At 36.9% G+C, this 12,579-nt stretch overlaps 1 non-coding gene across 1 annotated transcript; it reads left to right on the top strand.

The window, feature by feature from the left end:
* Positions 1-12,244: 12,244 nt before the first annotated feature.
* On the top strand, positions 12,245-12,318 carry TRNAI-AAU (transfer RNA isoleucine (anticodon AAU)). The gene has a single exon. It is a non-coding gene; the product is annotated as a tRNA-Ile (tRNA).
* Positions 12,319-12,579: the final 261 nt, after the last annotated feature.

Below are 12,579 nucleotides of genomic sequence, written 5' to 3'. Positions count from 1 at the left end.
TGTTTGCCAGCAAGCCTTGGAGTTCCTTCACCTGTAGATGCATCACATTAGTCACATGGCCATCTTCTGCCTGTATGTCTTTCACATTGTCTTTCCTCTTGGGCTCGTCTCTCTCTGTGTCTAAATATCCCCTTTTTATAAGGAAACTAGTTTTATTGTATTAGGGCTGAACTTAATGACCTCATTTTAACTTGATTACTTCTTTAAAGACCCTATTCCCGAATAAAATCACATTTTGAGATACTGGGGGTTAGGATTTCAACGTATCTTTTTTGGGGGAATACAATTCAACCCCAAAAATCCATCCTCTTAAAGAGTTGCTTCAGGGCTCTTTGCTATTAATCTCCCACACACACCTCCACCACAGTTCCAGGCAACCATTGAACTCATTTCTATCAATATAAATGAGTTTTGTCTATTCTTGAATTTCACACAGATTGTACTATTTAGTGCCTGTTTTTTTCACTCTGCATGTTTTGGAGACTCATCCATGTTGTTGCATGTACCAATTGTTTATTCTTTTTATTGCTGACCACTATTCCATTGTATGAGTATGCTAGAAAAAATATTATTCTCTTACCTGCTGATAGACATTTGACTGGTATGAATAAAGCTGCTATAAAAATTCACGTAGAAGGTTTTTGTGGACATATGATTTGATTTCACGTGGGTGAATATATAGGAGGAGAATTGTGAGGTCACATGTTAAGCATAAGTTTAACTTTACAATAAACTGCCAAATATTTTTTCAAACTGGTTGCTCAAATTTACTCTACTACCATCAATGTGTAAGAGTTCCAATTTCTCCACATCCTGCCAAAACTTGATATTGTGAGTTCTTTTAGTTTATGTGTAGAGGTTTTAATTTATATTTGGATTTAATTTGCATTTCCCTGGTGATTAATGTTATCAAACATCATTTAATGTACTTATTGGCATATATGCATCTTATTTTGTGAAATGCATGCTTGAGTTTTTTGCCCTTATCCTTACTGGGTGTTTGTCCTTGTATTACTGAGTTGTAAGACTATGTTTTATATTTTCAATACAAATCTTTTGTTGTATGTGTGTATAAAACACATAAATTCGTGTATAAAATGTATTAAATATTTTCTTCAAGTCTTTGTCTTGTCTTTGTATTTTCTTAATATTGTGTTTCAGAGAGAAAACGTTTAAAAATTTTATGAAATCCAATTTATCTTTTTCTTTAAATGGCTCATGCTTTCCCAGTCCCTTCTAAGAAAACTTTTTCTACATCAAATACGTGCAGAATTTTTTTCTTGTTTACGTCTACAAATTTGATGGTTTTGGTGTTAAACTTCATGTATATGAATCATTTTGATTTAATTTTTATACAGAATGTGAAGGAAGGATGGAGATTCTTTTTTTTCCATACGTGAATTCAGTTGCCCAGAACCATTTTTTAAAACGATTTTCCTCTTTCCCCCATTAAATTACATTCCTACCTGTGTCATACATCAATTGACCACATGTCAGTCTATTTCTGGAAGGTCTGTTCTATTATATTTATCTATGTAAATATCCTTATGGCAACGCCATACTATTTTGATTTCCATAGTTTTGTAATATAAAGTCTTTAAACCATGTGGTGTTAGTCCTCTAACTTTGTTTTTCTTTTCTGAATTATTTTGGTTATTCTAGGTCCTTTAGAATCAGCTTGTCAATTTCTACAAAAACTCCTGCTGGGAGGTTGATTAGGATTTCATTCAATCTATAGAGCAACTCAGAAAAAACTGATGTCTTAATAATATTGAACTTCCCAATCTGTGAACGTGGTATATGACACTAATTATTTAGATTTTCTTTAGTTTCTCTCAGCAATCTTTTGTAGATTTCTATGTACAGGTTTTGTGCACATTGGTAAATTTATCCATAAGTATTTCATTTACTTTAATTGAAAATGGTAACAATGTTCCAATTCTTTGTGCTTGTATATGGAAATACAATTGAATTTTGCATATTATTTTTGTAACCCATGATACAGCTAAATTTGCTTTTAGATGCAATGCTTATTTTGTAGATTTATTAGGATTTTCTGTGTGCCTGATTATGTTGTTTGCATATAAATATAGTTTTATTTCTTCTTTTAAAATGTGTATTCTATTCATTCACTCATTCTTTTTTTTTTTTTTTTCTTTTCACTAGCTAGGACTAAAATGTAGAATAGCAGTGGTGAGAACAGACATTTTTGCATTTTTCCCCTATCTTATCGGGTACATATTTATTCTTTCACCACTAAGTATGTTATTATGTAGGAGTTTCTTAAATACCTTTTATCCATTTGAGGAAATTTCCTTCTATTCTTAGTTTACTGAGATTTTTTAAATTTATGTATGGTAAATTTAATCAAATATTTTTTGCTTCTAATCGCATGATAATATATATTTTTTATCTTGTTAATGTGGTATATTACATTTGATTGACTTTTCAATGCTGAATTAACTTTTCATTCCTGAGAAAATTTTCCTAATTAATGGTGTATTATCCTTTTTATACTTTTTACATATTGCTGGATTCAATTTGTTGATATTTAAAAATATTTTTGCCTCTGTGTTCATGAGGGATATTAGCCTATAGTTATCTTTTCTTACAATGAGTTTTTCTACTTTTGGTATCAGGATTATGTTGGACTCATACAATAAGATGGAAAGTAGTCTCTCCTCTTCTATCTGGTAGAAGTTAAGATTTGATTGATATTCTTCTTTTTGAAAAACATTTAATTAAATATACCACCGAATGAAAATATACTAAAAATATTTAATGAAATATACCATCTGTGGCTTTGTGGAAAGTTTTAAAATTATGAGTCCAATGTCTTTAATCCCTATTTCTATTTCTTCTTATGTATGTTTAAGTAAGTTGTGTTTTAAAAGCATTTTTCCATTTTATCTAACATTTTTTTGGCAAAAATTTTTCATAATATTCCCAATTCCCTTATTGTTGTACATAGATTCATCATTCTTTCTAATCTCTACAGTGTCTTTATTGATGTCCCCTCTTGTTATTGATAAATTGTATATTCTTTCTCTCTTTGTTTTTGATCAGCCTATTTAGTTTATTAATTTTATGGATATTTTCAGAGAATCAATTTTTATGTCATTGATTTTCTTTACTGCCTGTCAATTTTCTATTTCATTGATTTCTGCTTTTTATTATTTCCCTTCTTCTTCTTCTTTGGATTTAATTTACTCTTCTTTATTTAGCTTCTTAAGATAAAATCTTTTTTCATTGATTTTAGACATTTTTCTTTTCTAATATAAACATGTCCCGCTATAAGTTTTCTCTTATCGCTGTTTTAGCTGCATTCCAAAAATTTTCATAAATTTGTTTTTACTAACATTAAGTTCTAAATATTTTCTAACATGCCTTGACATTTCTCCTTCAACCGATGGATTGTTAGAAGTATGTTAATTCCAAATATTTGGGAACTTTCTGGATACTTATTTGTTATTGAGTTCTAATTTAATTTTGTTGTGATCAGATATTATATCTCTATAATATCAATCATTTTATGTTTATTAAGACAGCATATTATCTCTCTCAGTGAATGAACTATGTACATATCTGCTTTTCTTGTTTCCCTGCCCCATCTTAGTTCAAATCACCTAATTACATGATTAATGGTACTGTTATAACTTCTTAACTTATCTTACTACCTATAAGATTTCCCCTTTCAATTTTTTTCTTCATAGTACACACTCCAGAGTGTTTTCTCAATTACTAATCTAGTTGTGTGACTTACTTCTTATAAGTATTGAATGACTACCTACTGTTATCACCATAAAGTCAATGCTCTTTTGCCTTTATTATCTCAACATTGAATATATATCCAGCAACATTTTTCCTACAAGAATTCACACATACCTATTTCCAGCTCCTCAAAACAAATGAAAACCAGATATTAGATCTACTCAGGGCCTTGGCATTATTTCTTTATGCCTGAAACACAGCCCCTCCCACCAACCCCTCTCCATAAATGCTCTCCTTCACCCCTCTTCTGCATTCAATGATTGGGATAGGTTTCTCTCAGGTGTCTGTGTGCTCACAGTCAATGTCTAGACTGTCTCATAATTGTAGTTTGCCTGTTTATCTCTTTAATAGGTTGTAAGTTCTAGAGGGCAGAAATTTATATTCGTATTCATATCTGCATACATAACACTAATACCTGTCCTTTAATGATTATTCTCAAAGGTGTGTTGGTAACTGGATATGAAGCACACATGGACACACAGATACACAGACACACATATACACATACCAAAAACCTGGTTTGTAGCATTTGTCCATTCCCTGGTATAAATGCACCCATCATGGTTGATTTCAAGCTGCCAATGGTTTTTAACAACTGGCTTGGAAAATTTTGAATATCCAACAATCAGCTCTCATGAGCCAGTATGACAACATGAGAACATTTTCATCACCCCAAATGGAAACATTGTACCCCTTAGCTATCATTTTCTTCTCCTTCTATTTCTCACCAGCCCTAAGAAACCACTAATCTACTTTCTGTTTCTACGGACTTCCCTATTCTGAACATTTCATATAAATGGAATCACATATTATGTGATCTTTTGTAACTGATTTCTTTCACACAGATAATGTTTTCCAGTTTCATCCATGTTGTAGTATGTATCAGTAGTTCATTCCATTTTATTACCAAATAATATTCCATTGTATGGATACATTACCTTCTGTTTATCCATTCATCAGTTTATGGGCATTTGGGTTATTTCCACTTTTTGGCTATTATGAATAATGCTGCTTTGAACATTCACGGACAAGATTTTGTGTGGACATATGTTTTTATTTCTCTTAGGTATTATGTACCTAAGAGTGGAATTGCTGAGTCATATAGTAACTCTATGTTTAACCATTTGAAGAGCTGTCAGACTTTTCCAAAGTCCCTGCAACATTTTACATTCCTACCAGCAGTGTGGGACTGTTCTAGTTTCTCCACATTCTCAGCAACACTTGTTACTATCTGACATTTTTATCCTAGTCATCTTAGTAGGTATAAAGTGGTATCTCATTGTGGTTTTGATTTGCATCCCTGATAATTGATGATGTGGAGCTTCTTTTCTATGTGCTTATTGGCTATTTCTATGTCTTTCTTGGAGAAATGTTTGTTGAGATCCTTGTCCGGTTTTAATTGGATTATTTATCTTTTTATTGCTGATTTGTAACAGTTTCTTATATATTCCGGGTACAAGCCCCTTTTTAGATATGTGATTTGCAAATATTTTCTCCCTCTCCGTGAGTTGTCTTTTCACTTTTTTGATTGTGTCCTATGAAGCACAAAGTTTTAACTTTGATGAAGTTCAACTTTTTTTTTTTTTTGGTCACTTGTACTTTTGGCATAATGTCTAAGAATCCTTTGCCTAATCCCAAATCATAAAGATTTATCCCTATGATTTCTTCTAAGAGTTTCATAGTTTTCACTCTTATATTTATATCTTTGATCCACTTTAAGTTAATTTTTGTATATGACATGAGTTAAGGGTCCAACTTCATTCTTTCTCATGTTGCTATCCAGTTGTCCCAGCACCATTTGTTGAAAAGGCTATTCTTTCTCCACTAGATGGTCTTGGCACCCTTGTCAAAAATCAGTTGACCATAGAGCTATGGGTTTATTTCTGGACTCTCAATTCTGTTCTATTGATCTATATATCCTTACGCCAGTACAATGCTGTCTTAATTACCATTGCTTTATAGTAAATTTTGAAATCAGGAAACATGAATCCTTTTCCTTTGTTCTTCTTTTTCAAGATTGCTTTGTCTACTTTGGGCCCCTTGCCATTCTATATGAATTTTAGAATAAGCTCATCAATTTTTACAAAGAAGTCAGCTGGTATTCTGACAGGGAGTACACTGAATCTGTAGAGCAATTTAGGAAGTATTGCTATCTTAACAACAGTAAGTCTTCCAATCCATGAACATAGGGTGTTCTCCCATTTATTTAGATCTTCTTCATTTCTTTCAAAAATCTTTTGTAGTTTTGAGTATAAGTTTTGAACTTCTTTTGTTAAATTTATTTCTAGTATTTCATTCTTTTTTGTTTTATTATAAATTGAATTGTTTTCTTGATTTCATCTTGAAGGCAATCATTACAACTGTATAGAAATATAATTAATTTTTTAAATTGATCTTTTATCCTGCAAACTTGCTGAACTTGTTTATTAATTCTAATAGTTTTTAGTGGGTTCCTTAGGATTTTCTATACACAAGATCATGTCATCTGTGAATAGAGATAGTTTTACTTTGTCCTTTCCAATCTCGATACCTTTTATTTCTTTTTCTTGCCTAGCATCCCTGGCTAAAACCTCTAATACAGTGTTGAATCGAAGCAGTAAGAGTGGAAATCCTTGTCTTGTTCTTAAGGGAAAGTTTTTCACCATTAAGTATGATGTTACCTGTGGGTTTTTCTTAGATGTCCTTCATCAAGTTGAGGAAGTATCCTTTGACTCCTAGTTTGTTGAATGTTTTCATCAGGAAGGGCTTTTGGATTTTTTCTGCCTCTATTGAGATGATCATACGTTTTTGGTCCTGTGTTTTATTGCTACGAAGCACCGAGAATCACTAGTCTGATTCCATGCCCCACCCTAAATTTGCCTATCCTGAACCACTCTAGCCAACTAAATTTTTGAGTACTGATGTGACTGGAATTGTGCTTATATAGAGGTTCTGGTGGGAGGAAGAAGAACAACAGAGAGGAATGAAAAAATAAATGGAATGGTCCTTGCCCTCAATATCACGAGTCTAGTAAGATATATCATAAACTAGTCTGTTTATGTCTCAGAGACTCAAAGGACTCAATATAAAATAGCAAAATGGAAAATAGCAACATATCCAACACCCTCAAGATTTTGCTTCAAGTCTAAAATATCATTAGTTATACCTCATGATTGGCTCACTTAGAAAGTCTCAAGTATAATTGTGTATAACCATAGTGCTTATGAATAAGAGAATTAATGTGCTCTTATGACTAGTAAAGACATTCAGTAAATAATTATTAAAATGTTCTTGTGCCCTGGTAGTAAATGAGCATAAGAAGCCTTAAAAGCAGCAGTACAATCGGAATTTAAGGAAAATGTAAAAAAACAAAACAAAAAACTGACATCTGATATGGGAACTAAGAAGTCCCTCTCAAAGCTGGAAGCCTTCCAATATCTGTCAGCAAATATGTCAGAGAAGGGTCCTCAAGTATGGAATATGCAGATTTCACAGCCCAAATAAACATATGGAGCATTGTACTCTCTTCTAAAGTGCTTTAATATGCAACAATGTGTCCTTTTCTTTGGAGGAAATATCCCAGTATGACACAGCCTACTGGGTCCTGAAAAACTTCATTCATAGGACAGGTCTCTTCTTTGGGTTTATCTCCCACCCTCTGGAGCATATCAGGCTTAACAAAATCTACAATTTACTTTTTACTTCTTGCTCGCTCAGTCTGATTGAAATGATATTATCGATAGAGTGGACCAATGTTTTGCTGATGGTCTAGACAGTCCAGTTCCCTTTGGGCTAGATTACGAAAAAGAGAAGAATTGGCACAGCCCTGGGGCAAAAATATAAATGAGTACTTTTATCTATTCCATGTGAGTACAAACTGCTTCTGTTCCTCCTTCCCGATAATGATGGAAAGGAATGCATTCTCCAAATCAATGACTGTATGCCAAAGACCACATAAACGTACCCTGGCAAATGCACCTCAGGTTCGTTCAAGGGAAAATGTGTTTTGTCAGAAGCTTTACTACTTGAAATCTCTCTTTTTTATTTCATTTCTAAACACGAAGTCTATTTAGTTGTGATTCATGTTTAATTGTTAAATCTAAAAATTATTAACAGTATATAAAAGCAGTGTATAATTATTGTGATCATAATACTGTTTATAACCTGATTAATTTATTAATTTCACATTCTAATTATATTTTCTTACATATTTAAATGGAAAAGTGTTAATTATGAGAAATTCTGAACTATGGAATTGTTTATATTGCGATCTATATCCAAGACTTCATTTTACCTGCAGAGGAAAGAATACTCTCATCAATTTGTCATGTGGAAGAAGGTATATGGGTTCATAGCGGGGTTAATGACTTATCTTGCCTAATACATGTTACACTTCTTTAGACAGGCCCACTCTCTCTCTCTCTTTTTTTTTTTTTTTTTTTTTTGCTGGAGGAAGATTTGCCCTGAGCTAACATCTATGCCAGTCTTTCTCTATTTCGTATGTGAGTTGCCACCACAGCATGGCTGCCGATGAGTGGTGTAGGTCCATGCCTGGGAACTGAACACAGGCAGCTGAAGTGGAGTGCACTGAACTTAACCACCAGGCCAAGGGGCCACCCCCTAGACAGGCCCATACTTAGAAGCAAGGGGACCTGAGTGAAAAACATCATATTATTTACCTTTCTCTTATAAGACTAATCATTCTTGAGTCAACATTTCTCTCTTTCCTTTCTTTTCTCCCAGTCCCTCCCAGTGGAATCAACTGTGACAATGGCTGGTGTCACCTCATACCCAAGAGGAGTAGAAGTGGCACACCATATTTGGAATCTGATGGGATGGAGTCAGTAATCATTACCTCTGCTTCAAGATTCCAGAGCTAGGTTTGTTCAAATCTCCTTCCCCAAGTAATGGCGCCATATGGGTGTGTTTAGGAGTAAGTTTAAATGCCCTCCCTTATTTTGGGATCACAGATGTCCTCAGGTGATTGTAGCGGCCCACTCTGAGGAGATCAGATTGAGACCAAGCAATTCTTTCAGATTAGAAGAGAGTGTCATCTGCAAAAAATAAAATGAAATAAAATTGCAAATCCAACACTACTACATCTTCTTAGATTTCTTCTGTTTCCTTGTTTTAGTTTCTTGCCACACTCCACAGATCTGGGCATAAACCTAATTATTTTCCCACCTATTGTCTTTCATTTTGCTTATCTTTTATCTGATGTCTGTGATTATTTCTTCATTAGAGACTAAGACCTGTTATTACTTCCCTTGTTTCCAGTATGTGGAGCTAATTAGTTCAGTTCCAGATAGTTGAACTTAACAGTTATTTTAGAGATAATCTGATAGTTGAATTTACTAATTTTTTAGAGATACTCAGACTTGGGAATTCATGCTAATTAATCATATAATGATGGAGTGAGAATACTTGTTTATTTATAAATCCCCATAGGCAAGATCAGAATCAACATTTTGTAGGAACCCCCCGCATCCCAAAAAAAGACCACCAGGGAAACAAGTTGATCCTACTAAACTTGAGTCATTAAACTTGCTGAGCAAGGAAAAGCCCCAGCTTGACAGAGTCTTAGTAGTGCCTGAAAAAGGTGGCTGGAGGGGGTGGGGTAGAGAAGAGGGTTTAAAGGGTTTGGCGACTGGAGTTAGTTATAAGGTAGTTTAGGGTGAAAGTCAGTAAGGTCCTTCTCAGCCAGGACTGGACAGAATTTCTAAACTAGATAAATCACTGGTTCAATCAATGGGACTTAGTCACTGGAACAGGAAGATCTGTGCCATATTGTTAGATCAGTTTGCCTTTGGTTTTATCTTGGAAAAATGGGTCTGAACAAGTTAGTGTAAAGACAGTTTGAGCTTAGTTTGTGTTGTACAGCATGGTTTGTTGTAAGTCCGTGTTGTGAGTCATAGGGCTTTTGCAAATTCTCATTTTGTCCTCTTTCCTCACCAACGGGGCCACCTAGGAGACCAAGTTACAGTACAGCCACAGGACTTGAGCTCTGAAAGGGTCCTTAGCAAGACTAGAACAATTGTCTCCTTTTACAAATAAGAAAGCTGAGGACTGAAACGACTTCTCTAACCTTACACAAGCTAAACAGAGATGGGATCTGAAACCAAGTTTGCTTTGTCAGTAGCAGAACTAGGACGAATGCAGCCATTTTTACAATCAGAGGGATTTGATGTGAGAAGCGCGGGACTCAGCTGACTTCGGTGTTAAGTTGTGCGTGATTTTGGACTTGTGCCTTGACCTTGGGGGTGAGCAGAATCCTGGAGTTAATCAACGTCGGCCGCGTTCACCCCTTTGCCTCAGAGGGCAGAATAAGGAGAGCTCAGAGCCCGGACATGAAAGGGTCCCTTACACCGGCGGGAAAAACAAGGAATCCAGGTATAAACCGTTTGGGGCGCTGAGAGGCCTCCATCCCCGCGGCCCATCTGTTTCTCAGGCGAGGCCCCTGTCGCCCTAGGAAACAGCAGCTCTCGCAATTCCGCAATTCCACAAACGCCGCCCAGGAAACTCGCTCGTCATTCTCCAGGACTTAAAAGACTCAAGGTCTCTTCCCGGATCCCTGAAACCGTCTCCTCCATGGCCTCCACAGTGATCAGAGAGAAGAGTGTCTTCTAACTGCGTAAGAATCCCGCGGGCGCCCCAAGAGGCGGCTGGGAGAGGGGGCCTCCCAGCAGCTGCAAAGCCTCTGCATTCGGGTTAGAAGTTCTTTCTTTTTCTGATGGCTTAAAAATACTTGTTTCAAAATTTTAAATTTCTAAAGGGCTTGACCGGCGGGTGGGCGAGACGATCGCTGTGGTCGGTCACTAAGTGCAAAATTTGGAGGCAAGGAAAGGAAGAGCTTTCCTCTGCGACGTGTTCTTCCATGGAGGAAATACATAGGAAACAGACGATGATAAGGAAAAACAGCAAAATGCAGGGTCTGGAGTTTCTGGAACAGCCGTGGGAAACTGCCACTCCGGAAAATATGCTCATTCCACTCACCAAGTTTGCGCTGAGTTTACATCCCTCATTGTTACGACTAAGGAATAAAGCAAATGTTGTTCGCCGGTTTCTAGTGGCGTGCGGTGACAGCAGTGCTCTGCCTTGTGGCCTCAACAACCTCAGAAATTTCCAGATCTTTTGCTTTTCTGTCCTTTCCTTCCCCTTTTCGGGCGCCGGCTTTAAGACCAGACAAAAGGCATAAAGAGGATATGTGTTTCCTCAACCCATTTTTTCGCGGCTTTCTTTCCTTTTTTTTTTCTTCTTTATTTCCGCCTCTACTCAAGCCTACGTCCACACTCACGCTCTCAGGAGGAGGACTCCAGCTGCTCACCGAAGGGCATTTCCTGTCTGTGCAAAGCGCGGAAGAGCGGAGCGATACTGCGTGAAGGAGGATTTACAAGGGCCAGTGTGCGTAGAGGGAGCAGTGGATAGAATTTCAGAAGCGAGGCGGAAAGACAGGCCAGCCCTGTGAAAATTGGATTGGAGAGAGATGAGAGTCGAGTCCAAAAGCAGGAGAAGAAACAGGACATTAGAAAATGGTCCAGGCAGAGAAGCTGAACACCTGTAATAAAGCAAGGCAGTGGGTTGAGACTTCTTTATTTATTCAATAATTCAATACGTAGTTACCTTGGGTGTCCCTGGGGATTCAACGCCTGTGTGAATGCTGCGTGCTGCGAACCGCGTTACCCGGGATCCGGGCCAGTTCCAAAAATGAATCCTGAGTAACCGCTGTTTTCTCTACGAACTAATGGCCAGCCAGACGGAAGCACGGCACGCGGAGGCGAAATGAGGTCTTCTCTTTGGAGCAGAATGTATCACCCTGGTGAGACAGCTAGATCCGTGGAGCTCCCAGCGAGTCTTTCAGTTTCAAGGTCCTGAGTCAGATCTTCGAAGTTGAGTCTTTCTGTGATCAAGGTGTCAATCGCTTAAACTGTTTTATGAAGAAGAAATGACATGCAAAAAGACTGCAAATGGAACATATTTATCTGAAGAGTCTTTTTCAAATAGAAATATGAGAATGGTTTCCTGAATTAGGTAAAAATAGAAGGGAGGGGGATTAAATACATCGTTTAGGGAAAAATGGGTGGAGAACACAGGGAATTGTGCTAGAGCCTGGGTGGGCGACTTATATCTGCCTTGACAGCAGGTGGAGAGCTAGTGGCGGTAACTCAGTTTTCCCTAAATTTCTCCTAGGGTCGCCCAGGCGTAGTGGAAGCAAAGCAGAAAGGAGGGAAGGAGAAGCGCCAGATGGAGGGTGAGGTTGCATTTTTAAGTAAGGAGGTCATGAAAACTCAACGTCACGAAACACCTAAGCAGGTGAAATTTGAAGTTTCCTCCTGCAGAATTTTATTTTAACTGAAATTTTGGGCTTAGAACAAACCGAGGATCCTAACTTCTTCCAAGCTCTAAGTTGAACCCAAAGAAAAAACTTCGTTTGGGTGGTTGGAATAATATCATCTTTAAATAAGTGATCAGATATAGAAAGCCCTTCGCAGCAGTTGGCCGGTTAGCTCAGTTGGTTAGGGCGTGGTGCTAATAACGCCAAGGTCGCGGGTTCGATCCCCGTACGGGCCATGTGTGTTTTGGTGCCTATTCAGTTAAAAATGCTGTGATAGAAAATCTCATGAGAAAAGGAGAGTGTAAATTCATGTGCGGCCATTGATCTTTTGCCGGGATATAGAGCAGATAACTGCGGTTTTGTGCTTCTGGTGTTGTGTTGTGGGAGGATCACATGATGAATGGAACATAATAGCCCTGAGATTCCAGAAGGAAACTGGAATCAGGGAGCAACATGAAAAATGGAAATGAAAACACCGGCATGAGGACCTGGGCTTT

This window comes from Diceros bicornis, chromosome 14 (genome assembly GCF_020826845.1).
Source record: "Diceros bicornis minor isolate mBicDic1 chromosome 14, mDicBic1.mat.cur, whole genome shotgun sequence".
Lineage (NCBI taxonomy): Eukaryota > Metazoa > Chordata > Mammalia > Perissodactyla > Rhinocerotidae > Diceros > Diceros bicornis.
The sequence above is the reverse complement of the archived record's forward strand: the minus strand, read 5'-3'. Positions and strand labels throughout refer to the sequence as shown.